This window comes from Balaenoptera physalus, assembly GCF_965194825.1.
Source record: "Balaenoptera physalus genome assembly, chromosome: 1".
Lineage (NCBI taxonomy): Eukaryota > Metazoa > Chordata > Mammalia > Artiodactyla > Balaenopteridae > Balaenoptera > Balaenoptera physalus.
In genome coordinates, this window is record NC_138882.1 from 193,085,251 (window position 1) to 193,113,178 (window position 27,928).

General features: G+C 47.0%; 1 long non-coding RNA gene across 1 annotated transcript in view; it reads left to right on the forward strand.

Annotated features, from left to right (window-relative positions):
• The window catches only part of LOC309664399, a 42,433-nt gene extending 20,309 nt beyond the window's left edge, over positions 1–22,124 (forward strand). Inside the window, exons 1-3 of the long non-coding RNA XR_014265734.1 lie at positions 1–7,925; positions 13,066–13,118; positions 21,009–22,124. The exon at positions 1–7,925 is cut by the window's left edge and continues 20,309 nt beyond it. This is a non-coding gene — a long non-coding RNA (uncharacterized lncRNA). The remainder of the gene's footprint in view (positions 7,926–13,065; positions 13,119–21,008) is intronic.
• The last annotated feature ends 5,804 nt before the right edge of the window (positions 22,125–27,928 follow it).

The window sequence follows — 27,928 nt, forward strand, 5'->3', positions numbered from 1 at the left end:
TCCTAAGTGTCAGCCCTGGCCGTGAATCACAGCCCACGGAGATGTGGAGGCATGCAGCTCCGGGGAGAGGAACGGCCCAGGTGGTGAGCAGGATGAGTTTCCGCTTTAGCCTCCAGGGGAAATTTTTTTTTTTTAAACCTGCTTTACCTTCTGTCTTGGCCCCAAGAGTTCCCATATTTTGGCTGGGTTGACCTCTGTGCCCACTGTTCCCCATAAAGGTTTGAACATTGACTCCAGAGTTTCTATTAGGATTTCCAAAGACAGTGAAGACATTGGGCATTGCTCCATCCTTGGTCTTTCCATGTGAAGTCACAGTCAAGAATATTTTCATGTGGTTATTTCAGACATTTCATTAAGTAGAACATTGTCCATGGAATTAGGAGTAAAGCATGTTTTTGTAAGACCATAATGGAGCAGGCTTTGTTTTAAATGGATGGCGATAAAAACCTGCATGGCGTGGATTTCGCCATTGAAACAGATAAGCAGGTTTTGATTCGTTTACACTTCCTTGGCATCCTGTAATTTGTGTCATAAACTAGTTTCTAATAAAATCCGCAAATAAAATTTCTGACGGGGAGTGCTTGTCATGCAGAATGGAAATATCCTGAGCTTCTGGCTTTGGGAGTTTTACTCTTGGTTTTCCCAGCAGTGTGACTTGAGATGCTTTGGTCTCCTTTCTGACTGGGAAAGAAAAATGCTCTGGAGAAACAACAGGAAGTTCCGGGTGCCTGTGGGTACAGGCCCATCTCAGCTGTGGGATCACCACCCACAGGTAGAGGCCCTCCAGGTAAGCTCAGCTCCCAACGATCTTCCACACCTGCCCAGATGTGTCAGTCTGAGCTAAGTCACTGACCCCTCAGCTTCAGCATTGGAGTCTGGCATTTTAGGACAGATAGGCCTGACACAGACTCACAGATCCTTGGGGAACTCCACCTTATGCCAGCCTCCTGATGTTCCTGGGGGTACCTCTGGGCCCACTTTTAGGAAAGGCCACACCTGACACATCTTAGGATTTCTCCAAGGCACCTCACCTGGAATTCTCCCTCGTTCTTCTGCCTCTATCACCAGAATCTCCTGTTTGAGACCCACTGGAGGGTGAGGGGGACTGTCTTAGTCTGTCCTGCCTGCTATAACCTAACACCCTTGACTGAGTGCTCTATTAACAACAGACATTTATTGCTCATGGTTCTGGAGGCTGGAAGTCCAAGATCAAGGAGTGGGCACATTCAGTGTCTTGTCAGAAGCTTCATCCAAGTTTCAGATGACCGTCTTCTTGCTGTGTCCCCATGTGGTAGAAGGAGCAAAAGAGCTCTCTGGGGTCTCTTTTATAAGGGCACTAACCTCATCCTGAGGGCTCCACCCTCATGACCTTAGCACCTCCCAAAGACCCCACCTCCATACATCACTTTGGGGGTTACATTTCAACGTATGAATTCTGGGGGGCACACAAACATTCAGTCTATTGCAGGGACCATAGTCGGGAGTCTAGAATTGTCCTATTAAAATGTAGATAAGTGACCAGAAAGTGTGACAGTATGCCCTTTGCCACTTACTATCCCATCTCTGAATTGGAAGGTGCTGGGTTGGGCTGGGGCCCACAGGGGATGAGGAAAAGCAGGCCCGAGGGGCAGAGACCCCACACCTCTGGAGGGCAGGGTCTGGTGTGAAAGGCCTCGTGGGTCTGAGTCAGCCCTCTGAGCACCACCATCTACTGGGAGCAGAGCCCTGTGGTGGACGTGCCAGTATCCGCTGTGGGGACCTTGAAGGCTCTTCTGGAGAAGGTCCAATTGGGTGCAGTGCCAAAGTGTGAACGTGCATCATGACCCCAGATGGGAGGAGAAGTGTGGTGCATCTCACCAACCATTGCTCTGAGCTCATCCACATTTATCCTTGTTCCCACATGAGATGGATGGCGATACTGACCCAGGCTGGAGGCCAGGTGGGTGGACCTGGGTTTGGCGCTCTCTGAACACGTAGAGGGCGAGACATGTAAAAAGATCTTGCATCAGTTTGAAATTACAGATTTTTAAAACATATTGCTTCCCCTTTGCATGCCCTTCCATGAATTCTGATGAAAATTCACACATTAGCAGCATGCCCCAGTCAGGTAAAAGATGGGCTTCTGCTCCCAGCAAGACTAGTGGTTTGCCTGGGACCGAGGTTCCTGTGATTGAAGGTGATTATGGCTCAGCTGTAATGAATATATATTAAGCTTTCCCTCTGAGCCCACAGAACCATTTGATTCATAAACAAATTTCTCTGAGCCTGTGATGCAGGAGAGAGAAATAGCAGCTAATTTAACCACTGAATCAATGGCGAGACAGCACAATGTAGATCAAGCAATTTGAAGTATAATGGAGGAAATGAACGTGACAGCAAGAAGCCAGGATGCTCATAAGGACAGCCCAGGGGCTCTGAAGTGAAGATGGTAGAAGACGTCCATGGTTAGGGTGGTCTCCATGCCAACACGATGCCTTCCCACTGAACCAGCAACCCAGCCAGCCCTCAGCAGAGACCATAAGACAGGGCATGCCAACTGCCCCCAGGGTGGAGAGGACAGGTGTGTCCCAGAAACAGCACCAACTATGGAGTCAGCCAGTTCGAGTGTGAATCCAGGTTCCCTCACTGTCATTGTGGGACTGCAAACAAATTACTGGACCATTCTGAGCCCCAGTTTCCATTTCTGGAGAAGCAGAGCCATAATTTAGAAATTAGAAGCAGCCCGTGCAGTGTGAAATGCAGAGCTTCTGGATCTGAACTCTGACCCTACCTCCTGGATGGCCTTAGGCAAGTAGCAAAGACCTGGTTTTGCCTCAGTTCCCTGTCTACAAAATGGGTTGATGTGAGGATTCAGAAACACAAGTCAACAGCTAACCCTGCAGTCAGACCACAATAAACATTAACTAGCTTTCGTATTTCATCATAAGCTTATTGTAAGTATCCAAGCTAGTTACAAACATCAAGTCCAGTTCCAGGCTTTCTCCTACGGAACCCAGAGAAATGTCATTTTCTTCTTTCCCACAAATCCTAGATCTCATCTTCTTGTGGGGGTTGGGTCAGCTACCTTCATCTTGAGACAATTCTTATTCTTCCCTTGTAGACATTCTGGGGCATTCTTACACCAATTGCTTGAATCTCCATTTCTGTATCTGTTTCACCAGTTTTGGGGGAAAATTTTAAGTAGCCATTTTCCAGAATGTGTCCCGTGGTACATGCATCCTCCCGGGTGATGTGGAGGGGAGAAAGAAGAGTCCCATTCCCATAGCCCCTCCAGTCACCTGCAGATGGTCCCATGACCCCACTGGGGACCCACTGCCTGACTTCAAGTCATTTACCTTCACTCAAAAGATGATCAAAGTTTGCTCCATCCTCTTACGCTCGGGGTAGCAGCAACTACCTGATGATGGGCACAAACATATTTCTTTTCTGGGTGTCGGTATTTCACCTTTCCAGGGCTGTCTCACCATCTGACTCCAGTACTTTGTGCCTGAATGTTACCTTGAATTGCTTGACCTGGCGAACCCGTGTCTTCTGACTCAGAACCTGTTTCATCCTGGTTTGACTCATCACTTCCCATTTCAAAAGAGAGGAGGGGGGGTGAAATAAGCCTGTGTCTGGCGATATTATATAAATGCCCTCACACCAAAAATAGTTTGCACACATCAGAAGGGCACACAAAAATATTCCATCACATTTGCTAAACCTCTAAATCAAAATTTTATGATGCCAAAGAATTTGCTCAGTCACCAGTCTGGTGATTTTTATGAGATTCATTTTTCTAAAAGGAAAGAGGGAGGTGAAATAGGAGTTGTAAGCCAGGCCGTTTCAAAGAATAAACACAGAGACCCAAAATAGGAAACACAAATAGTTTAAAGGCAACTGCTCCAATTTGACACAATCAGATAGAAAATGATAAAGCACAGCCACTCTTGGTCAATGTCAATCACGTCAAGATGGCAGACTTAGGTGGAATCAGGCTCCTGGGACCTCCATCAGAGCCCCGAATTTTCCTGGGTTTCATGGTTATAGTTCTAGGAGCCTGGATGACAGTAATTCTTGAGATGCAGGATGGCGCTTCGGGTTTCATTTCATTTGAAGAAATGAAAGATAACAATGCAAGTTTCTGTGATGTTAACTGTGGACAATGCATGTTGTCAAGCGTTTCATTTTGCGTTGGTTCTGAGTGTCCAAGCACTTGACCACGCAGGGCTCTTGAGTTAAGAAAGATGTGTGTGCAGCCCAGGCCCTTGGAACTTAACCCCAAGCCCCGCAGGGGAGGGGAGCCCTGGGGCTCATTAGCCAGGAGACCATGCACACATGTACATGCGGGCATGTTGATGGTACCCAGGATCTGAGGGTGAATCTGACCAATGGCTTGTGAAGACAGGTGGACAGCAGATGGCTGAAAGGACATCATGGCCCCAGGCTTTTGAATTTGAGTGTGGGTTGTGTGGGATTCTCATTTTCAGAATTCAGTTGGAGTGGTGGGCATTGGAAAATTCACTGACCTGGCTTATGTTGGCTGGTCGTCTGGGAGCAGTGGTCCTGAGCAAGGATCCCTCCTCTTGCCCCCAGGCCTTCCCAGAGCACTGTGGACCCATCCTGCCCCCTCAATGCTCTGCCTGCTGCCCATGACCTTCCTGAAAATGAGATGAAATAGCTCATGCCCTTGGCTGATTCCTCCTCAGCTGTGAGCCAGGCTGATGCTAGCGGAGGCAATCAGATGAATGAATGAATGAATTAATAGATGGATAAATAAATGAATGATCAAACATGGAGCTCTTAACTGGAAGGTTTACTCAAACATTCTCTGGGAAGGTCTAGTGCAAGAGGACTGGACATATTGCTTGTAGACTCAATATATTCCATTTTATTTACAATATTGCTGTAGATTAAATATTTGTGTCCCCCCAAAATTTTATGTGTTGAAATCCTAATCCTCGAGGTAATGGTATTGGGAGATGTGGTCTTTGGAAGGTGATTAGGGTTTAGTTTCCTCATAAATGAAGCCCAAGAGAGGCCCCTCACCCCATCAACCATGTGAGGACACAGCAAGAAGATGACCATTTATGAATTAGGAAGAGAGCTCTTACCAGGTGTCAAATCTGCTGGCACCTTGATCTTGCACTTCCCAGCTCCAGGACTCTGAGAAATAAATTTCTGTTGTTTATAAGCCACCCAGTGGCTGGTATTTTTGTATCTACCACTATTGAGCCTACTCAACAGGCACTCCACAAACTCTTTGTCCATGTGAACTGTGTTGACAAATCACGACAATTCTGAGGTAGGGGTTACTATTCTCCCCACTGTGGACTCGAGGCAGTGAAGGCTCTGAGAGGCTGAGTTTCTGGTCACAGATGGTCATTGGGTCTCCTGACTCCAAACCTTGCACACTGCCTTTCCTTACTTTGGAGAATCTGATCACAGAAGACCTGACATCCTGAACCTTAAATACTTCTCCAGAGAAAAGAGGTGGCTCCTTTGGATGAGGAGCCCCTAAAAGTGATGGGAGCTCAGTGGTTGGGCAAGTCCTCACATGGGTAACAGGAGAGGACCAAGAGATCCACAAGGATGCTGGCTCGCTCCCAACAGGACCACCCATGATGTCCTCGTCAGGGCCTGCTTCTCCTGCAACGTCACTCATTCCTTCCTTCACTCACTCATTTCTTCACTCCTTCATTCAACAGACAGTTGTGAGCTCTGTGTGGTCAGGGTTCTCCAGAGAAACAGAACCAACGGAATATGTCTGCATACAGAGAGATCTACTGTAGGGAATTGACTCATGTGATTATGGATGCTGACGAGTTGCAGCAACCGCAGGATGGATCATCAGGCTGGAGACCCAGGAAAGAACTGATGCTGGGGTTTGAGTTCAAAGGCCGTCTGCTGCAGAATTCCCTCTTGTTGGGGGGTGGGGGCGGTGGTCAGTCTTTTGTTCTGCTCAGATCTTCAACTAATGCACTGAGGCCCACCCACACTAGGGAGGGTGATCTGCGTCACTCAGAGTCCACAGATTAAAATGTTCATCTCATCCACAAACACCCTCCTAGAAACATCCAGGATATTGTTTGGCCACATCACTGGGCACCTCGTCCCAGTCAAGCTGACATGTAAAACGGACCATCGCAAACTCCTATCCCAGGTCACAAACAGAATTTACGAGATTGTGGTGAAGATGGACGATTAACGATAAGCATAATACAGAAGTAAAAGCAATGCGGTAGGTTAGGCAGTGAGTGGGAGGGGGTGACTTTAAATGAGGTGGCCACGGTCAGGCTCCTTCAAAAGGCACATGTGAGCTCAGAGTGACGGGGCCAAATGAGAGAATCAGGCAGACACTTGGGGGTAAGGACTTTTGGAACGAGGGGCAGTGGATGGGGGAGTGCCTGGAGGAGCAGCAGGGATGTCCAGCAGGGGGGCGAGGAACGGTGGTGGGAACGGCAGTGGAAGTCTTTAGGGCCAGCTCAAGAGCCCCCGGAAGTCTCCTTTGTTCCCAGGGATCGTATGGTCATTACATTAAAAGGAATGTGGACTTGAGGGCAGGACAAACTTGGGCTCTCCTGCACCCTCGCTGCATGGACTTCGGCAGGTTGACTCATGTCTCTTGGTCTTGGTTTCCTTGACTGCAAAGTCAGATGCCAACAGCCTTGGAACGTGGCGGTGGGATTTAACCCAGTTGCCTGGCGGTGTATCTCAAGACTGGAACTTGCTAGAAGGAGGCTCTTTTGTCTTCTTTGCTTTTGTCTTCCTTTAAGGTGGCTCAGAGGGGCTTTGAAAGCCTTTCACAATTTGAATGTCTTTAAGCCACAAAGACATTTTAAACCACAGACATCCTTCCCTACATGTTGTATTATTAGCATGATAGAAACTATGGATATCAATGAATACACTTTTCTGCAGATTTGGGATGGACTTTCTTCTGCCTGTGCAAGCATTTGAATTGTGCATGCAGTGTCATTGATTAGGAAGTGGTACCGCTGGAATCAGGATGGTACACGCTCAGTCACGTAAAATTGTGCCAAAGAAGATTCTTCTCCATCCAACCCTGGACCTGCAGCCCCCCAGGGGCGCTGGGAATACAAGAGGCAGGGTGTGTGCCGAGAACGAGAGTCACAAGGCACTGATGACAACCATCATACGTTGTCTTAGAGCTTGTTGTAAACTTTGGGTGCCTCTTATCTGATTTTTTAAAAAAGTTTATGATAAAGCCTGCAAGCTGCTGTCTCTAACTCGGTGATTCAACTTTAAGACCCACGTTTCCTGCTTTTCTTCTTTCAAGTTTCTGGATCAGCCTAAAGGAAGTAGATCTTGAAGATGAGATGCTAAAAAGTGACTCTATTTGTGACAACTTATCTACACAAATCAAAAATTTCAGGTTTTGCCCCAAAAATATTGGAAACAAAGGTTACTATAAGAGGTGTTTTTTTTTTTTTTTTCTTTTTTCTTTTCCATCTACAAGTATCAGTTTCGATTTTGGTGTTCCCCCTGATTCTCATTTCATATTGATTTTGCTTTAAGACAGAGGAACAGAATAATTTGAGACTTGTAAAATAGACTGGCACTAATATAACATAGGCCTTGTTTTGTTTCCATGCATGATTTCCTTGAGGAAAGAGCTTTGCTGGTTTAAAAGTGGTTTGACAAGGATTTCTTCGTGCTTCACTGCTAATCAGCTCCGGTTCTGACTATAATTTTCTCTGAGGTACGTTTTTGTTTTGTGGTCCATTGGCTTGAAGGAAGTGGAATTCCTGTGTGAGTGACAGAGGCGGAAGGGGAGCCCAGCACAGCACCCCGTCCCTATGTCAGGTGTGCGGCAATTCGCCTGCTTCCCTGTCTGTCCCATCCTCTCACAGGAGGCGCAGGAAGGAGTCAGGATCACAGGAATTCAGATGTTCACCTGGAAGGTTCTCACCGAGATCCCACAGGTAAGTTGGAAGAGCTGGGCCCTTCACTCTGCCCTCTGTCATCAGGGACTGAGAAGCGGGGATTTTGGGGCACAACTAAGGGACACCAGGGCAGACAGCAAAGAGCAGACGCCCTTCACATTGACCTACCCATCTGCAAGGTGATTAGCCAAGATGTGTGGGTGGCGATAACAAGCCGAGAAGAATCAATAATGACAAATGGTACTAACCGATATTTTTAGGGTTCTTGATAACCAAGAGACCCCTAACACCTCCCGAGGGCTTACTATATCCCAGGAGTGGCGGTGGGCAGTTCACAGGCTCCATCCCTAACCTGTGTCCACTCAGAAATGACTCTGCTTCGTCTTGCTTCTCAGACAAGGGAATCATGGCTCCAAGGAGTCAAGACCTCACAGCCTCTGTGGTCCCAGGCTGTTGTGTGTGGCCCATTGGGTGGAGGAGAGGGGCTGGCAGAGGGCACATTTACCGGCCAAATCCTGACCCACTAGAGTTCAGGAAGATGTGTCCTGAGCTGTGGGAACAATGTCCATCTCAAAGGTTTCTCTTTGGGGCTCTCGGAAACATCTGGGCGTTTGGAGAATGAATCCAGAGCCAAGGAAGTAAAGAAAGAGCCGCCCCTGAGACTGTGTTTTTGGGGGCTTCCAAGAGGGACACAAATTGCCTCCAGGGGGAATCAGCTCCAGGACCTCCAGGCGCCCACTCAGCCCTAATTCCGGACTGACCTTCCAGGAGTGGATGCTGAGCGTGACTCACAAACTACTTGCAAGTGCAGGTGGGGACCCCTCGGAGGCGTCTGTGTTTAGATCTGAGCTTCCGATCAATAAATAACAAAACAGCAGTGTGGGTTTTGGAGAAGGCATCTTAAGCAGTGTTCACAGCAGGCAGCTTGGGGCTGTGGCCCACCCAACACCAATGAGGGGGAGGGTCCAACTCCCTCTGCATCTTCCAACCTCTGCCCTCAGGTCCCGACTGTGGGTTCACACTGATCTTTCCAAGTGAAAAGGACCCAGAATTCCACATGGATTGTCGGTGTCTGTTCAGGTGCCGTGTGTCACTTTCAGAAGTTTGTGCGTGTTGGGAGGTGTGTGTGTGTGTGAGAGAGAGAGATATTGAGATTCACCCCCGTGACTGGCAAACATCTAGAATAAAGTTTCTTGACGCCTTTTTGTGTGACATTTCGAGAAGATTAGTGTGTAGGTGCCAAGGTATTGATATTGATCTCTGCTCATTCCTTTGGGTAAACCGTGGCTTGAACACACCACCACTTGATTACTTCTATAAGAAAGAGCAGGAGAAGAAAATCGTCCCCTCTTTTTGTCTTTATGTGATGGCCCTGGAGGGCTCTGGATCAAGCAGGTGCAGGCAGCGGTGGGCAAGGGCGATTTTGGTCATTGTGAAGTCACCTCGGTGGGCCCCACTGACACCCCCGTTCCCTGCAAAGGCGCTGTGACTCTCCCCAAAGGTGAACCCAGCAGCCTGGGAAATGGCGTAGTCCCAGGACTCCAGCCTGTGGCTTTTTTTTCCAGGGCAGCGTCAGTCGCCCTGGACCACACAGGGGGTGCTGCCGCTGCGTCCCATTTCTCGTGTGTCCCCAGCAATGGGAGTCCCTTCAGCTGCCCTCCAGGTCCTCCTAGGAAGGATGTGGCCAATCCTAATTCTCCAGGATGTGCAGCATGGCTCAGACGTGTTGGCAGGGGTGTGGTAAAGACCTCCCAGGGCAAGCCTGGTGTGTGAGCCTCTGTCCCCTCCCGGTGGCCCCGGGGGAATCCTGAGGACTCTGCAGTCAGGCCGGGAGCAGAGGGGAGCCGTTCCGTGCTCAACACGCTGGCATTAACCACAGCATTTATTCCTGCAATTATTCATTTATTTAGCCCATGTGATTGAGAATGACTCCACTTTGGCAGGGTCTGTCCTGCTGATGGGTGGTGATTAATGTTAAGGGGACGGGTGATTAAAGCTCATTTTCACTCCGGGGTTTCTGGGAAAGACAGCACATCATTTGGGGTCTTGATAGGCGGTTCCCAGGGTCGTGGGCTGGAGGCTCCCCAGGGCTCCCTTCTCTAATTGCTTTCCAGAGTGGTTTTGCTTTAATTGGCTGCCCCTGGTGGTCTTGGGGACCAGAGGCCGCGTTGTATCAGTAGCCAAGGATCTCATTTTATGACATAGACTCTAACTCTCTTCTTTCAGCCAAGTAGCAACTAATGATCCCAGCTGGACCCTCCCATCGGGCCTCTCCAGGGGCAGTTTGCCCTTTCTGCTTCACTGGGTCTGTTTGTTTGTCAGTTGTGTTTAACCAGCACCTGTTCTGGGCAGATGCTTGGGTTGGGATGGGCGCCAGGGTCCACCATGTCCATCCTATAGCCAGGACTCCAGCACAGTCTCTGGAACCTTACCCTATTAATCAAAGTTTTCTTGGGAGGATGGATGGATGGATGGATGGATGGATGGATGGATGGATGGATGGATGGGTGGATGGATGAAGTAGCAGCTGTCAAAGTAGAACACTCTCATGCACCTGCCTGGGCTCCTTCTGCTTCGAAGGAACCCAGGTGTCGATTGAAAAAAAAAAAGCACAACATAAAAGTTGAGAGTTATGTTTTATTCTGTGGACAAACTTAGGGCTTTAAGCCCAGGAGGTAGCCTCTTAAAATAGCTCTGACTGACTGTTCCAAAGAGGTAAGGGAGCAGCCAGGATATATAGGAGTTTTTGCAACAAAGACCAGGTAGTCGGACCATTAAAAGATTACTGTTAATTAAAGAAAACCAGACATCTCAAGTTAACAAATTTAGCACGTTTTTCTGTTTGGGAAGATGCAAGAGTCTGGGCTCATTGAAATCATTCCTTTGATATTCACCTTACCTATCTAGGGCCAGTATCCTGTTCTTTCCCATCCTGAGTCCCCTCAGGGTGCACCTTTGAGGGTGGCTGCAGTGGTCAAGGGCTTGGCAGTGGGTAGCCCATTTATCTCCATCCTGAGTTCCCAAGGGGCTCACCATCAGGGGTAGCTGTAATGTGATGGCTTGATGGCCACAGTATCCTTTGTTTACTGATAGGCAGCACCATTTTTCATTCACACAGGTATGTCTTGCTGGAATCCTGGAACTAGCAATACCTACAAAGCATCTGTCAGGCATCAGGAGGCTGAAGTTTTCTCTTCCCTTGAGTCAGAGAACATGACAGAAGGACCGCACCTTAAATAACTCCCCAAAACCTTGAAACTGGTTGCTCCTAGAATCGGTATGTAGCCTCTGGAGGAATTAAACTGAAGTGCATCCGGGACCCTGTCCTGGTTCTAACCGCTGGACAGGATGGTGGATATGCCCTGTAAACGTGCGTCCGAAGCTGCACACACAACGTGCCTGATCTCAAGTGTGGGTGAAGGAGAGACAGGCTCCCAGCTCTGTCCTCCCCTCTGGGCGGGGCTCCATCTTCATGGACCACAAGGACCCAAAGCACGATCACACCCTTGTCAGTTGTCCTGGTCCTGCCACTGTCCTGCTCCCTGAGTCTTGTTACAATACTTCCTGGTGAAAGTGTCTTGCTTTTGGAAGAACTTAGTCCCGCTCAAATGCTCAAAGCGTTTATGTAACCAAGGTCCTTGAGCTGGCACTCTTCACCATTCCATGTGCAGGAAGCAACGACATCAAGAAAATGTCCAGCACAGTGCCTGGGACGCGAGAGGGACCCGTGCATTTCTGTCCCCTCCACTGTCACCATGGGACATGGGTGGCCGTGTGTCCATGTCACCATGGGGGAACCTCTGTCACTGTGGGTACAGGCAGCCGCCATGCACGTGACCTTGGCTGCCTACAGAGGCTGCTTAGATGTGGGTGTGTTGCCAGTGGACATCAGCACAACATCAAACAGGATCCAAATGAAACGGCCAGCTGTGGAAAAGGATGAGAGGCCTGGTTCTGTGGCTGCAAGAGGCAAGTGAAATCCCAGCGGGGCACCAAGGAGGCGGGTAGCTGATGGGACCCACAGAAGGGCAGGATGCCTGTGGGTCTCGGTGGCAAGAAGGGCAGAGCTGGTGGGGAAAGGGTGTTTGCCAAGAGCAGAGGTAAGGGCAAGGATGAAGAGGAGCCCGCCTGGGCTGGGGGGGCAGGTGACCCGGGCAGAGCTCAGGGAAGGCAGCCAGAGGGAGGCAGGTTGGACCCTTTCAGTGAGAAGCCCCTCGGTTTCTGGTATCTGGTACCGAGCGCTGTGCTGGAAGCAGTTTTAGACAAATGCTGTTGATGCAGGACAGGAGGCCGGGACGGGGTTGGGGGGTGGGGGGGGAGGCTTCGCAGAGTCCTCTGCAAGACAAGGAACCAGGATGTCTCTGGTCATCCTGCCACCTTCTCACTAGCATTTTCCCCACAAAAACTCCTGTGGACTCAGGTTGGAGATGAAGCTTCCCAACTGAAGCCTGCAAGGCACTGGTTTCTGTGGGGGCAGTAGCTTTCTCCCAGGGATCAGCTAAGGGAGGGCAGGCTGTGACTACTGATTATTCCCGGTGTCTCCCAGCCACCGGGGCCCGAGCACTTGACCCTGGGGGCTGCACCTCAGAAATCACCACTGTTCGTCCAGCAGCTGCAAGAAGATGGTGCCCACGGTGGGCACAGAGGGGTCTCCCGAGACCTGCGAAGTGGGAAGAGGATGGGGCTGTGTGGGGAGGTGGGGGATTTGGGGTTGGGATGCAGACCTTGGAAGGTGTGGGGATGCACACTCAGCGCAGGAGAAAATAATCCGGCCCGAGTGCCGGCCAGTGAGGGAGAGGTGGCCCTGACCTGGCCTCCCGCTCCCTTCCCAGTTCTGCACATGCCAGGGTATTTGGGTGATCAGATGGCTGGGCTCCATTGGCCCAGACTTGAGTTCATTTGCTTCTGTATAAATTGTTCTCTCCCCATTGGAGGAAATGCCCATTCCTGGATTTTTCTAAAGCAAATTGAATCTGCTCTGAGCCTCCAGGAGATAAGAAGTCTGGAATCAGTTACAATACTGTCCCAGGTGGGACAAGGGCCTGGAGCTTCCCACTGCAGGACCCTGCAGGTGGCCTGGCCAGGTGCCCTTCTGCTTTGTGGGATGGTGAACCAGGTGAGCCTTGGTGACCCTCCCCATCCCTCTCTCTTCTCTGTCTCTCTCTCATTGTTTCTCCAGGGGGACCACAGCAGAGTCTGGTCACGTGGGTCCACAGATCAGGCCCTCTTCAGGTTAGTGACACCCATCCCCTGCAGAGGGCCCAAGGCATCTGTCTCTCTGTGTGTGGTCAGCCCCTAAAGATGCCCACACTCTAATCCCTGAACCTGTGGGCATCCTATGTTATGTGGCAAAGGGACTTTGCAGATGGAATTAAAGTTACGGGCCTTAATGTGGACATTATCCTGGTTTTTCTGAGGGGGACCTGTGTAACCCCACAGGCCCTTAAATGTGGGCGGGGGAGGCAGGAGGGTCTTAAAAGAGAACTGAAGTGTGAGAAGGACTTGACCTGCTGTTACTGGCTTTGAAGATGGAGTTGGGAGGAGGCATCTTAATCGCTTTGGCTGCCTTAGCAAAACACCCCAGATGGGGTGACTTATGAACAACAGACATTGATTTCTTGCAATTCTGGAGACTGGAGTCCCAGATCGAGGTGCCGGCAGATGTGGTTCCTGGTGGGAATTCTCTTCCTGGCTCCCAGATGGTTGCTCTCTCGCTGCCGTCACATGGAGAGAGAGACAGAGACAGAGGAAGACAGTAATCCTATTGGATCAGGCCCCAACATTTTGACCTCGTTTAACCTTAATCACTTCCTTAGAGGCATCAACTCCAAATACAGTCGTTCTGAGGCTTAGGGCTTCAACATATGTATTGGGGCGGGAGTGGGAGGATAAAATTCAGTCCACTGCACAGGCCAAGACTCAAGTAATGTGAACAGATTCTAAAAGTTGGAAACAGTCTCCAGCTGACAACCAGCAAGGAAACAGGGACCTCAGTCTTACAGGACAAGGAGCTGGATTCTTCCCTGGAGCCTCTGAAAAGGAGCCTGGCCTTGTCTCCTTCTTGGTTTTAGCCCAGTGACCCATGTCAGACTTGTGACCCATAGAACTGTGAGATAATACATTCATGATGTTTAAGCTCCTAAATTTGTGGTAATGTTATGGCAGCAATAGAAGACTGATATACCCAGGTTGTGGGCAACCATTCTCGACACTCTTCCCTCTATACTGGGCTCACCACCTGCTGAACCCACCACTCAGCTCCTCACCAGCCTCCCAGGGCTCAGCTCCAACCCAGTGCCAGAACACAAGCCTCCTCAGCTTCCACACACCACGTCCTATGACCTACAATCAAATTAGGCTGCTTATTAAACCACTCAAGTATCCATCCATCCTTCCATCCAACCATCCATCCATCCATCCATTCATCCATCCACCCACCCATCCACAAAACCATTCATCCATCCATCCAAACTTGCTTCCATCTATCCATCCATCCATTCATCCATCCACCCACCCATCCACACACCCATTCATCCATCCATCCATCCTTGCTTCCATCCATCCATCTGTCCATTCATCCATCCATCCATTCATCAACCCACCCACCCATCCACACACCCATTCATCCATCCATCCATCCATCCATCCATCCATCCACCCATCCATTCATCCATCCACCCACCCATCCACACACCCATTCATCCATCCATCCATCCATCCATCCATCCATCCATTAAGCCAGGGACCATTCTAGATTGTGGGGATGCTCAAAGGACAGCTGAGTGGTTAGGTGGTGTGTCTGATGTAGTCGGAGAGAGGAGATGCATATGGGGGAAGAGAATGGGGTGACCTCCTTGACAGGCCATGGTTGGTGAAGCCTCTTCAACTCAGCACTGGAGCAACCCCAGATCAGGTGAGGGAGCTGGCCAGGTGCGTGTCTGGGGACTTGATCACCATTTGATGGAGGACTGCTCTTTGCCAGGCCCTGTCCTCAGCACAGGGCAGACCCAGGAACAGAACCAGGGTCCAGCCCTCATGCAGCTTGTGTGGCTGGCCACTCTCTCTCTCTCCTTCCAGGAGTGGAGGAAGGGTTTGCAACAGGTTTACAATGGGCCCAGTGACACCTGGTGCAGAAAGGAAACAGGCCAGGGAGAGTCTCTAGGACCATCCTTGTCCTGTTTTCCAGGTACCATGACCAAGGCCCCTTCCAAGAACTGAGTCCTCAGGAAGTGGCCACTTCTGATTGATGGAGCAAGAGTGAATGTCAGTGCCCTGCCTTGGGGGGCACCTCTGGCACCCAGAACGTTTAAGAAAGCAGTGCTCTGGTGGGCCAGATTGTGGCCCCAAAAGATCTGTCCATAACTTCATCTTGAAAGAAAGAGTCTTTGCAGATGTTAAAGATCTCAAGATGAGATTATCCTGGATCATATGGGTGGGCCCTAAATCTAATGGCAAGTATCCTCATAAAATACACACAGAGTAGAAACACACAGAAAAAGGAGAAAGCTGTGTGGAGATGGAGGCAGAGGTTGGAGGGATGCAGCCACAGCCAAAGAACACCTGGGCCACCAGGAGCTAGAAGAGGTGAGGAATGGACTCTTCCTTAGAGCCTCTGGAAGGATCATGGCCCTGCCAACACCTTGATTTTGTATTTTTGGCCTCCAGAATTGTGAGAGAATAAATGTGTGTTGTTTGAAGCACCCTGGTTTGTGGGACTTTGTCACAGCAGCCCTAGGATGAGAAAAGAGACATAGATGCAAACTAGTGTTATCAGTATTGCTGGGATAGCTTTGGAACACATGTGCTTGGGCCCCACTGTTGAGTTGGCAGTTGAGGAAATCCATCATTTTTAAAAGTCCCAGATGATTCTTGCATAGCCTGTCCATGGACCTGAGTTTGAGAACCACTGTTCTGGTCCAGTCTTCTTATTGAGCAGATGGTGAAACAGAATCTCATCCCTGACACCCCAGCACGTTAGGAGTCCAGGGTCCTGGTCCCAGCAATATCACTAACTCCTCGCTTGGGACCCTTTGCTGAATGGCTAGTGGATGGGCCAATGGTGTGGGTTAGGGGTTGCCCAGCCTTGCCTCTTGCTCTCCTGTCTCCCCTTGTTCCTTTGGATTATGGCTCAAAGCTGGGCTCAGGGACCTTGGGGATGGGGGACCAGTATCTTTGCCTTCAAGGAAGATGACTGGTGCTGATAATCCCACATTTTTCACTCCTTATCCAAGGCTCCTGCCATTTTGGAAAACCCCATTTGGTAACAACTTTCCCCCTGCCTTATCTTGCATGATTTCCTCCTTACCTAAGATTCAGCCTGAATGGTTCGTGATGCACTGTACTTCCAGGTAAATCTGGGGAGAAGAGCATTAGCTCCACTTTATTCATTAGATTAATGAAATGATCCTATAAAGTCCTAAGGACAGTAAGGACAGTTTCATGCAACTCAGGTGTCCATCCCTTGGCCTTCCCCTCCCCTCAGGCAGAAGAGGGACCTCAGCCCCCTGGATGGGGTCAGACAGGGATCCCTAAGAAGCAGCATTGCTGTAAGAAGCATGATGACTATGTCAATATTACTACTACCATTTAGTTAAATTAAATCTACTCTTCAACTGTATTTGTAAGAAATCAATATATGGCACATGTATCTCTCTTTGTCCTGTCTTATTCTTTTCTATTTGGGTACATTATAATGGTTCTGTATAATTCAGAAAGGAAATCGAAAATGAAAGCTGCCAGGATTAATTTGTCACTGATCTATTTTCTCATATTCGGGACAATCACTAATGCATCGGAGCCCTTCCAGTCCCATGCTCTCAGGTCGTCATAATGGACTTTGGTCGATATGGCTTTTGATGGTAAAACTCACTCTCTGTGACCTTCTTGTGATCCCTCCTGTCATCCTGACAGTAAATGGTTGTGATAAGCTATTTTATGTTGTGATACGCATTCTTTAATCTGAAATATGTTTGCTCTCCCTGCAAATCCTACTGCAAAATGAAAGTCACTTTCCTCATTGATCAACAAGAGCCTTTACTGACAGTAATTGTGCCAGGAGCAGGAGATGTGGACATGAATGACCCACAGCCATACCAGTGGTCTTAGTTGGGGACAAGGGGAACCCAGCAAGTTCCAGCGTGGAGAGGGCTGTCCTAGGGAAAAGCAGCTGGGACTTTGGGGGCACAGAGCAGGAGCCCCATCGCCAAAGAGGGGGATGGCTGAGTGAGGGTTTTCTGAAAGCCTATAAGTTAATAAAGGAGGACCTTCACATCTCTCAGCGGAGTGCGGTTGGTGGGTGGCTTCATAGTACGATGGGTTCTATGGTTCTACAGATCTGAGTTCAAATCCCAGGCCCATAATTAAGCAGAATCTCATCCCTGACCCCCAGCACCTTGGGAGTGCAGGGTCCTGTTTGCAGCTCTGTTACTAACGCCTCACTTGGGACTCTTTGTTGAATGGCTAGTGGAAGCCCCAACAGGATGGGTTAGGGGTTTCCCAGTCTTGTCATTCTTGCTTCTCTGAATAACAGGCTTAAAGCTGGGCTCAGGGACCTTGGGGAGGGGGGACCAATGTCATTGCTTTCAAGGAAGATGACAAGTGCTCACATTCCCACATTTTTCACTCCTGCCATTTTGGAAAACCCCAAATGAGTAACTACTTCTCCCTTGCCTTACCTTGTCTGGTTTCCTCCTTAGCTGGAATTCAGCCTGAATGGTTCATAATGCATTGTACTTCCAGGTAAACCTGGGGAGGAGAGCATTAGCTCCACTTTATTCACTAGAGCAAAGTAAAGAAATGTTCCCACAAAGTTCTAGGGACAGTATGGACAGCCTCAAGCAACTCAAGTGTCCATCCCTTGGCCTTCCCCTCCCCTCAGGCAGAAGAAGGACTTCAGCCCCCTGGACGGGGTCAACCATGGAACCACAAGAAGCAGCATTGCTCTTAGTGATATGATTCCTATATTTCTAAGCCTCAACTTCTTCATGTGAAAATGGAGATGGTAATGGTACCCTCTTGGTGGGTTTGTTATATATGGCCTTTATTATGTTGAGGTAAGTTCCCTCTATGCCTACTTTCTGGAGGGTTTTTTATCATAAATGTGTGTTGAATTTTGTCAAAAGCCTTTTCTGCATCTATTGAGATGATCATATGGTTTTTCTCCTTCAATTTGTTAATATGGTTTATCACAGTGATTGACTTGCATATATTGAAGAATCCTTGCATTCCTGGGATAAACCCCACTTGATCATGGTGTATGATCCTTTTAATGTGCTGTTGGATTCTGTTTGCTAGTATTTTGTTGAGGATTTTTGCATCTATGGTCATCAGTGATATTGGCCTGTAGTTTTCTTTCTTTGTGACATCTTTGTCTGGTTTTTGTATCAGGGTGATGGTGGCCTCGTAGAATGGGTTTGGCAGTGTTCCTTCCTCTGCTATATTTTGGAAGAGTTCAAGAAGGATAGGTGTCAGCTCTTCTCTAAATGTTTGATAGAATTCGCCTGTGAAGCCATCTGGTCCTGAGCTTTGGTTTGTTGGAAGATTTTTAATCACAGTCTCAATTTCAGTGCTTGTGATTGGTCTGTTTATATTTTCTATTTCTTCCTGGTCCAGTCTCAGAAGGTTGTGCTTTTCTAAGAATTTGTCCATTTCTTCCAGGTTGTCCATTTTATTGGTATGTAGTTGCTTGTAGTAATCTCTCATGATCCTTTGTATTTCTGCTGTGTCAGTTGTTACTTCTCCTTTTTCATTTCTAATTCTATTGATCTGAGTCTTCTCCCTTTTTTTCTTGATGAGTCTGGCTAATGGTTTATCAATTTTGTTTATCTTCTTAAAGAACCAGCTTTTAGTTTTATTGATCTTTGTTACTGTTTTCTTCATTTCTTTTTCATTTATTTCTGATATGATCTTTATGATTTCTTTCCTTCTGCTAACTCTGGGGTATTTTTGTTCTTCTTTCTCTAATTACTTTATGTGTAAGGTTAGGTTGTTTATTTGAGATGTTTCTTGTTTCTTGAGGTAGGATTATATTGCTATAAACTTCCCTCTTAGTACTGCTTTTGCTGCATCCCATTGGCTTTGGGTCACTGTGTTTTTGATTTCCTATTTGATTTCTTTAGTGATATCTTGGTTATTTAGTAGTGTATTATTTAGCCTCCATGTGTTTTTGTTTTTTACAGATTTTTTTCCTGGATTGATATGTAGTCTCATACCATTGTGGTCAGAAAAGATACTTGATACCATTTCAGTTTTCATAAATTTACCAAGGCTTGATTTGTGACCCAAGATATGGTCTATCCTGGAGAATGTTCCATGAGCACTTGACAAGAAAGTGCATTCTGTTGTTTTAGGTTTTGTTTTTCTATGTCCCCTTTTTAAGACCTCTTCAAGTTTTCCATGCAAGATGAGGGAGGCAATAAAAATTATGTTTTATGCAAGAACCAATTGTTTCGTAGCTGGAAGGCTCCCCAGGGTATCTCTCCATTTCTCATTGTCATCATCCTTGATTGAACATTAAAGGGAAATGTAATCATGTGTGTGATGTCATTGACAAAAAACTGGTAATGAATTACATTCCAGATGATTCCAAATGAAGCTTTGTTCTGTTTCCCTCTGCTCACACTTTTTTATCACCTATTATTATAATATCATATAATTATTATAATATCATCGTTTAAAAGTGATAGTATTAGGCTGTAGGATCCACTAAGATAGAGTAGTGTAGAAGTGTAGAAGGAGAGGATTTCTCCAGAGTTATTCGCCAATGTTTCATATACGATCACTCCTGGCATGTAGTAGATGTTCACTGAGTATTTGTTATCTACTAAATGGATAGTAGGTTGGCTTTCCAAGCCTGTGAAGAAGAAAATTGTGAATTCCCTTGTGCCCTCTCCCCACCCCACCACCCACTGCCACACTCCCACACCCCCACACATGCACACACACACACATACACACACACACACACACACACACACACAATGCTAGTATTTGGGAGAAATTCAGTATAACTTCAATACCTTTTTGACATTCTGAGGGTCTATTATGTCTTTCTTTAGGCGGTGCACGCCCACAGGGGAGAAGCTGCATTCTATCATGTGATATGACTGTTCCTAGGTTTGTGTCACTGGGAATGCCTTCCGCAAATTATTGTCACCACTTGTTTTTCAAGTCTCATATGGAGCAGAGGTTCCCACACCTGAGTGTCTATCAGAATCACCTGGAAGGCTTGTTCAGACACAAATTACTGGCCCCACTCTCAGAGTTTCTGATTCTGTAAGTCCTGGGTGGGGCCCAAGAGTTTGCAAGCCTAACAGGTTTTGGGCTGCTGCCAGCCAGCGTCCACACTTCAAGGACCCCTGATCTAGGGTTTTCTCATGCAGCCATTCATTTAGATCTGAGAAACCTGTATGACTCCCAAGAGGAAAACCAATGCTTGCACTTTTCTATACTTTCCGTAATGAGGGCCTATTAACTTTATCAATTAAAGTTCTGGATCATTCTAAGGCTCATTCCATGGTTTTGGGCTTACTGAAAATTATTAATTTAAAAACAAAGGAACAAAGCCAGCCTAGGAGAAGCAAGTTTGATGGGTACAAATTGCAAGTTCTCATATGCAAATGCATAATAATAAGTTGTTTCAGCAGCACATCTTTTATCCCATCCCTTCTGGAAGGATGACACCTCCTGCCTCGTTTTATTGAGAAGATTGATGGTCTAGGGTAGGGATACAGACAAAGCTTTCAGTATTTCCTTCCATCCACTCCTCATCCCCGAGCACGACCATTGTAATAAATGCAGTGTAAAAGATGGGGCTGTCAGCGTAATGAGTTCTCCAGCAACAAGACAGTTGGTGATTTATAGACAAGTATCCATGTTCCCCTTTGTTCTTAACCTATAGTCAATAGTGAAATGAGAAAGTCCAATGGAGATTCATGGACAAACCAGTTTGGTTGTCTTATAGACAGAGTATCATATGTCAATATAATATTATTAACATCCAGGAAAAAAAAGAGGTATTGTAAGAATCTTCCCTCATTTTTCTTTGACCATTTACTATATCTGAACCCTAGCACATTAGCACACTTCTCCGAAGTTATGTCTCTCCTCTCCTTTTCCCACCAGACCTCCCTTTCTTCTTTCCCCAGATTGAAGATTCACCTGTACAGAAGGCTCCTCCCTGTTGGCACAGAGTATGAAGGTTTTGCCCACACACTGATGGATTCCTCGGGACCAGAATCCACAGTGTCTTCCATCCACACCATGCTGCTGAGGGCCACACTGTCCCCTCCCTCTGGCTGAGATGAAAAAGGTTTTAAAATGAAGCAGCTCAAATCCAGTCTGAAGCCACAAAGGGACCTCTGAGCAGGCAGAGGCTCTTCCTTTCTCCGTCCTCCCCTGAGCACATGGTCTCTCGCCCCAGGTATACAGTCAGGAGTGGCCCCTGTTGGATCCAGAGCTCACTTGCATGCTGTAGCAATTGGGTGATAAGACAAAAGAATAGCGAACCAAAATAAAACTTTTACTACTGCTAAGGCAGTCTGGAGAATGTGGTCTAGGGGTGCAGCCACAGGGAGCTTCCTAATTCTCAGCCCCCAGATGAAACTTACCCGGGGTCATCACAAGCAGAAGAGCCGCAAATGGAGCAAGGTGAAGACAGAACTAAGCCATCCGACACACTGCCTTTTCCAAACTCACCAGTGATTCTTGTCAAGAGATGGAGGGAGGCCTTAGGTGTTACAGACATAAATGTCCCTTCCCATGGAAATGTGAAGCCAAGAGAAGGAGGATCCGCTTCGTCTACAACTTCTGATTGGAGTGTACAGCAACTCACATCCTTTGAGACATCCACTGCGGTGTTACCTCTTCTGCCAAGAGAGCTGGGGCCAGGCAGAGCTGTTGTGGACCGTTTCACAAAGAAAGAGGCACACTGCCTTTGTCGTGTGTGGCAACAAGGAGGGTGAAGTCTCGTGGAGGAGTGTCACAAAGACTTCCTTTAGATTGTGTGTATCAGTTCCTAGTGTTGGGGATGCACAGGTCTCTCTGTGCAAACAGAAGCCCCTATCAGCAGGGGAGGGAAATGGGTCCCAGCCCTCTGTCTACATGTGCCTCCTCGAGGCCCCTGTCAACCCAAACTAGCATCAGTGTCCCTCTCAGATTTCCTGTCCTCACCCCCTTGGTCCCTCAGACCAGCCCATTCACTTTCATCTCAAAGGAAAGAAAAAGTCTCATTTATCTTGACCTGGTGTCCATTGGGCCTCTGAGATAGAGGTTAGTCTGTTTTTAGGACCAGAAGGGAGAATCTCCACGTGATTTGAAATGGAAATAGAACTTCCAAGAAAATGTGCAAAGGAGAAAGGAGGGAGTCAGAAGGAGGATCTCCATCACCGGGCAAAGATCTTCTAGGAAGCTGGGCAGCATGTCCCAAGCCTGGTTGAGATTGGCAGCTGCCTCCAAAAACAGTCCAGGAGGGCTTCCTCTTTTTGGAACTATCACTTTGAAGTTACTCACAGCCTGCAGCAGCCTCTGGGCTCCTCTCTCTAAAGTCACTAGTGGGAGGGGAAGGTTGCCTCTCCCGGTGGAAGCTTTGAGCATCTCCCTGGGATGCTTAGCAGTCAAGGTGTAGAAGGGTGTGGAGTGCAGTGATCAAGAATGCCCCAGAGGCTCTCCTCACTGCTTTACAAGGAAGGGACTCTGATCTCCCAGGCCACGTCCGTGTCCCAGGATCCCACACTTTGATAACGAAACTTTAGAACGATGGAAAGGGAAATGTGTTGAGGAAAAAAAGCCCTCTTGTTTATCTATTGTCTAACACCAAAATCCACACTTTTTTCTTGTTTTATCTCTTCTTTGTCACTGTTGCATTGTGATTGTCCCAATTCATCATTTCCATCTTGTCCATGATGTGGCACCTAGAGGAGAAAAATCCTCAGAGTCTTGCAATTAGCAGTGTTTATGCAGATGACTGAACGGATTTATGTCTTTAATTAAGGCGGTGTTCCTGGGAATGCACCGGTTAAACCGTGGAGCAGAATGTAGCATTGCCCATATGAGAGAGTGCTTGTCCTTTTAATTACAGCTGCAAGGGCGACAGTTAAGCAAGTATTTTCCATGTATTCAGACAACCGCTGTGACTGTGACTTAGGAATCCTGGTTGCACTGTCTCCTCAAACTGTCCTTGGGCCTTTGCCTTGTGGTCAAATAGAAATTTACAATCCATTCCAAGATTGCATGCAAGAGAATTATAGGCATTTTCTAAAATAAAAACCATATCTCCATATATAAGTAGGATTACATTCCTAGTAGCTCACATTATAGTAATAGTAGAAAAACTTTTTCTATTATAAGTTTATTTTTGATTGATAATTACTCACTCTGAAAATGTCTTTGGGGCCAAAATTGTTTCCTGTTGGTCTTGACCAGAAAACAAGCTATTTTTCTTTCCTTTTAAAACACTTTCAGAACTTAATCCATTTAGCCATCTTGGGAATAATAAGAAGCCAAAGGAGAAAAACAAAATACAATAGTCATTATTCTGTTTTGTATTCACATAATTCAGAAGCAAGTCAAAACTATAGCTCCCAGCGGTGACTGTGGGGATCGAATCCCAACACATGGAAGGAAGGAGAAGTCCCATCTGAATAAAGAATTACAAAGCTTCTCTTGAGGACTTGAATTTGCTTTGACATTGGGCCATTGTACATAATAAAATTCTGATCTTACCCTGGCCGGCCCTGTGCACATCGTTTGACCAAATTAATTCCTCATTGAAATTAACACATTCTTCTCGAAGCACAAGAGGGAAAACACAAGTTTTCTCTCATCTTATGCCAGGGTCAACAACCCAGTCAGGATGAAAACACCTTCGTCTGGCCGTGTGGCTGACGTTCATGTCTCTGCTTCGATTCAATTGTTTAGTCTTTCCTTTGATTCCATATCATGTAATCCAATTAAACTCCGCCAATATTTTTGGACCCCCTTTTATAGGCAAGAAAGTGTCCTCAGAGCAGACCAAGAAGCTCCTGGAAGACTTGAGAGTCTGATAAAATCGACCATGAGCGTACACTCCCAAGGTTTTTCCTTTTGAAATTTAAGATGAAGATGAAGTCTGGATTGCAGTCTTTGTCATTAGCTGAGTGCAAGTCTGACTCGAGAGCCGAAGAGCCACCTAACCGATTACATGAGTCCTGAACTCCACAGCAACCTTCCTTGTTACAAAGTAAAGAATTGCATCACACCTCACTCTCTTAATTGCAGACAAGCTCCGGGGAGATTGATGCCGGCTCACCAGCTCCCTAGGTGTGAATTCCATTTTCAGATCAAGAAGGGACATACCCTGAAGTGTGAAACTTACACATGCTGTCTGCCATGCTTAACTGATGTCACTACAGATGCTCCGCCTATGATCTGAGAGGTGACACACATGCGCATACTCATGTATTTGTGCGAATACTCATAGCACACACCTACACACATGTACACACCCTCCCGTGCTTCAGTACATGCTGCTGAAGTTGTTCTCAGGACACTCTGACATCTGAGTCCTTGCCTGCTCACTCCCACCCTGACCCACAATTTTGACCTTGTGGTTCTTTCTTGTTCAAAATTAACTTTCATGGGACTGTTTCCCATAGATCTTAGAAAAGCTGTGTGTCACAGACCTGTGTTTATGATGTCTAAGATGACCCTGTTTGTCCCATCATGCATAAAAGATAAGCTTGGAGCAATGTCTCAGTGGGGCACCTTGGCAGGGTCCCCATGGTGACCGGTGATAACCATCTTCAGGTTGACACTCTATTTCCGTGGAAAAAAGCAAGGAGACCTGGGCCACACAGAACCCAAGCCTGCAGTGTGTGAGTTTTAGATCTGACACTCCCTTGTCTGTGTTTACCATTGAGAAGTGGCTGGGCCTGGTGGATGGGACCCAGGGCTGGAGCCAGAGACTCAAGTCCAGTGTTCATCTTTGGCCAAGTCTAGCATCCTTAGCTGTGTTATCAGAACTGGACATTGCTTGCTTAGCCATGGAAGCAGGGCAGGTGGGAGGTGCTTTAATCTGAAATTGTGTCTCATTTACTCTACCCTTAAGCACTTACAGTTTTAGAAAACTTCCTATCGTCATAATTTTCATTATAATTGGTTCCTAGCGATCCAAGTGAGTGCTCCTAGGACCCAGGAAAGGGGGAAACACATTGTCCTGGGCTTTATCTGATCAAAGTGACTTTAAATGTTGGGAGGAAGGGGACAGGATGGCGGAGTTGTTTGGTTGGGTTTCTTTCTGGTTTTGTGAGCACCATTTTATGTGTCTTTGTTCACTCTCTTATCTACACGAACCAACACACAAGAGAGAAAAAGGGTAGGAGAGGTTGTATTTGAGCCCATGTGGGTTAATTCAACTCAGCCTGTGATGTTCCCAGGCCAGGAGTTGGTCTGTTCGAGCCCACCTGGGAGAAACGTCACAGAATATGCCCCTGAGGTTTTACCTCCCTTCTCCTCCCAGTTCCGGGAGGGACCCTCTCTGTGACAGGATCCAGCTCTCCAATGAGAATTCTTAGAAGTTTCCACGTACCACAGCCTCGGGAAACACGTGTAAGTCCATGCTTTGCAACACTGGCCCGTGAACATGCCAAAACACGCTGACTACACCTCCTTGGGAGCTCAGGCAAATGCAAGAAATCCACCGTTTCATGGGACACGAGTGGCAATTAAAACCAATTTTCTCCAAGGAAACTGATTGGCAAGTCAATGAGTGAACTGTATACTATGATAAGAGAATTATTTCAGAGACTGAGCCACATCAATTGCTGTTTTGGCACCAAGTACAGAGAACCACAACTTGTAAACCCAGAAAAGCTCTGACCCACAGACACCACATGGGTGCCAGCCAACGGGTCCATGAAATTTCCCTAAAAGTCCTAATTAGCTACAACTTTGACCAGCTCAGGATCTATATGCCAAGAATGGAGACGCTTGTTCTCTGGGAATTAATAAATTAACAGCTGGTAACAATCAGGAACAATTGACATGTCATCAAAATCTAAACTCCTTAAAAACGCAAGGATTCCCCAACCTGATTGAAGTACCAGGAACACTGCAGGTATGAGGCTCATGCTAAGACCGTGCTCTGGGCCATGATGATGGTTGAGCTGGAATAGCCTCCCATTCTTGACAACGTGGATTAATAATCATGTTGATGAGGAACGTAGAAGATGAAAAGGAGCCATCCTATTCGACTCCTTGGCACCAGGGAAATTGTGTTCAGTGGTTGAACTAGAGCAAACCACCTCCCTTGTTGTCAGAAGAATTGCCCATCATGTCCCCCAGTTGTCCTCCCATGCTGGGCCCAGGCACATGAGTGGTGCTATGCTGACTGGCCACATCTGAGCCACCTGTGCTGGGGAGGACCATCCACTGGAGTCCTGAGACCCTGTGATGGTTAATTCTATGTGTCAACTTGATAGGGCCATGATACCCAGGTATCAATCAAACACTAGTCTAGATGTCATGGTGAAGGTATTTTTATGTGATTAACATTTATATCAATAGCCTTTGATTAGAGCACATCACCCTGCATAGTGGGAGGGCCTCATCCAATCAGTTGAAGACATTGAGAGAAAAAGACTCGGTCCCCCAAGGAAGAGGGAATTTTGCCTCCATACAGTGTTTGTTTGTGTTTTTCTTATTAATGAAGTATAGTTGACTTACAATGTTGTGTTAATTTCTGCTGGACAGCAAAGTGATTCAGTTATTTATGTACATACATATAAATGGTTGAGTAATAATCCATATAATCCATCATGGTTTATCACAGAATATTGAATATAGTTCCCTGTTCTGTACAGTAGGACCTTGCTGTTTATCCATTCTATATATAATAGTTTGCATCTGCTAATCCCAAATTCCCACTTCATCCCTTCCCCACCTATCCTCCCCCTTGGCAACCACGGGTCTGGTCTCTATGTCTGTGAGTCTGTTTCTGTTTCATAGATAAGTTCATTTGTGTCACATTTTAGATTCCACATGTAAGTGATATCATATGGTATTTGTCTTTCTTTTTCTGACTTACTTCACTTAGTATGATCATCTCTACGTCTATTCATGTTGCTGTAAATGGCATTATTTTGTTCTTTTTTATGGCTGAGTAATATTCCATTATATATATGTGTGTGTGTGGTGTGTGTGTGTGTGTGTGTGTGTGTGTGTGTGTGTGTGTGTGTATACATCACATCTTCTTTATACATTCATCTGCAAATGGACATTTAGGTTGTTTCCATGTCTTGGCTATTGTAAATAGTGCTATTGTGAATATAGAGGTGCATGTACCTTTTTGAATTAGAGTTTTCAGATGGCCTTTGGACTTAAGATCACATCATAAATGTTCCATGGGTCTCTAGACTGCGTGCTTACTCTGCAGATTTAGGACTTGTCAGTCTCACAATCTCAGATAGAGAGATAGATAGAGGGAGATACATCTAGAGACACAGATACAGATACTGACATAGGCATCCTACTGGTTCTGTTTCTCTGGAGGACCCTAACTGATACAGACACCACAGCCATGTTACTGGCCTTCTCTGAGGATGTTTCTCCTTGGGATCTCCCTACCAGCCCTCAGACAGCCTTCACCCCATCTCGATGAAGTTTGCTTTGGCTGCAGGAATGCCTCTGTGTTCTGAACGGATCTCTGACTACAGCAGGAGGCTCTTAAGGAGACACCACCCCCTGGAACACCATCTCTAGGCTCTGAAATCATCCCAAAATCCAATTCCATTGTGTTCCTCCCTCAACTTCTCAGAGACCCCAGGATGTTGGCAACCAGAGGGAGAACCTCTAGGACACATGGGTATGGTATCTGTGGCATGGGGCATTTCCTGCCTGGCTTCTGCCACCACCCTCCCTTCTCCGATGCTGTTTTTAGTGAAGCTGGGTTTTCCTTTAACCAGAACTATGTCCAGACTCATAATTTTTGGCCAGGCTCATAATTTTGGGCATAAGACTAACACTGTAGTGTTTAATTTTAAAAAGTTTATATGAAAATAAATGCCAAA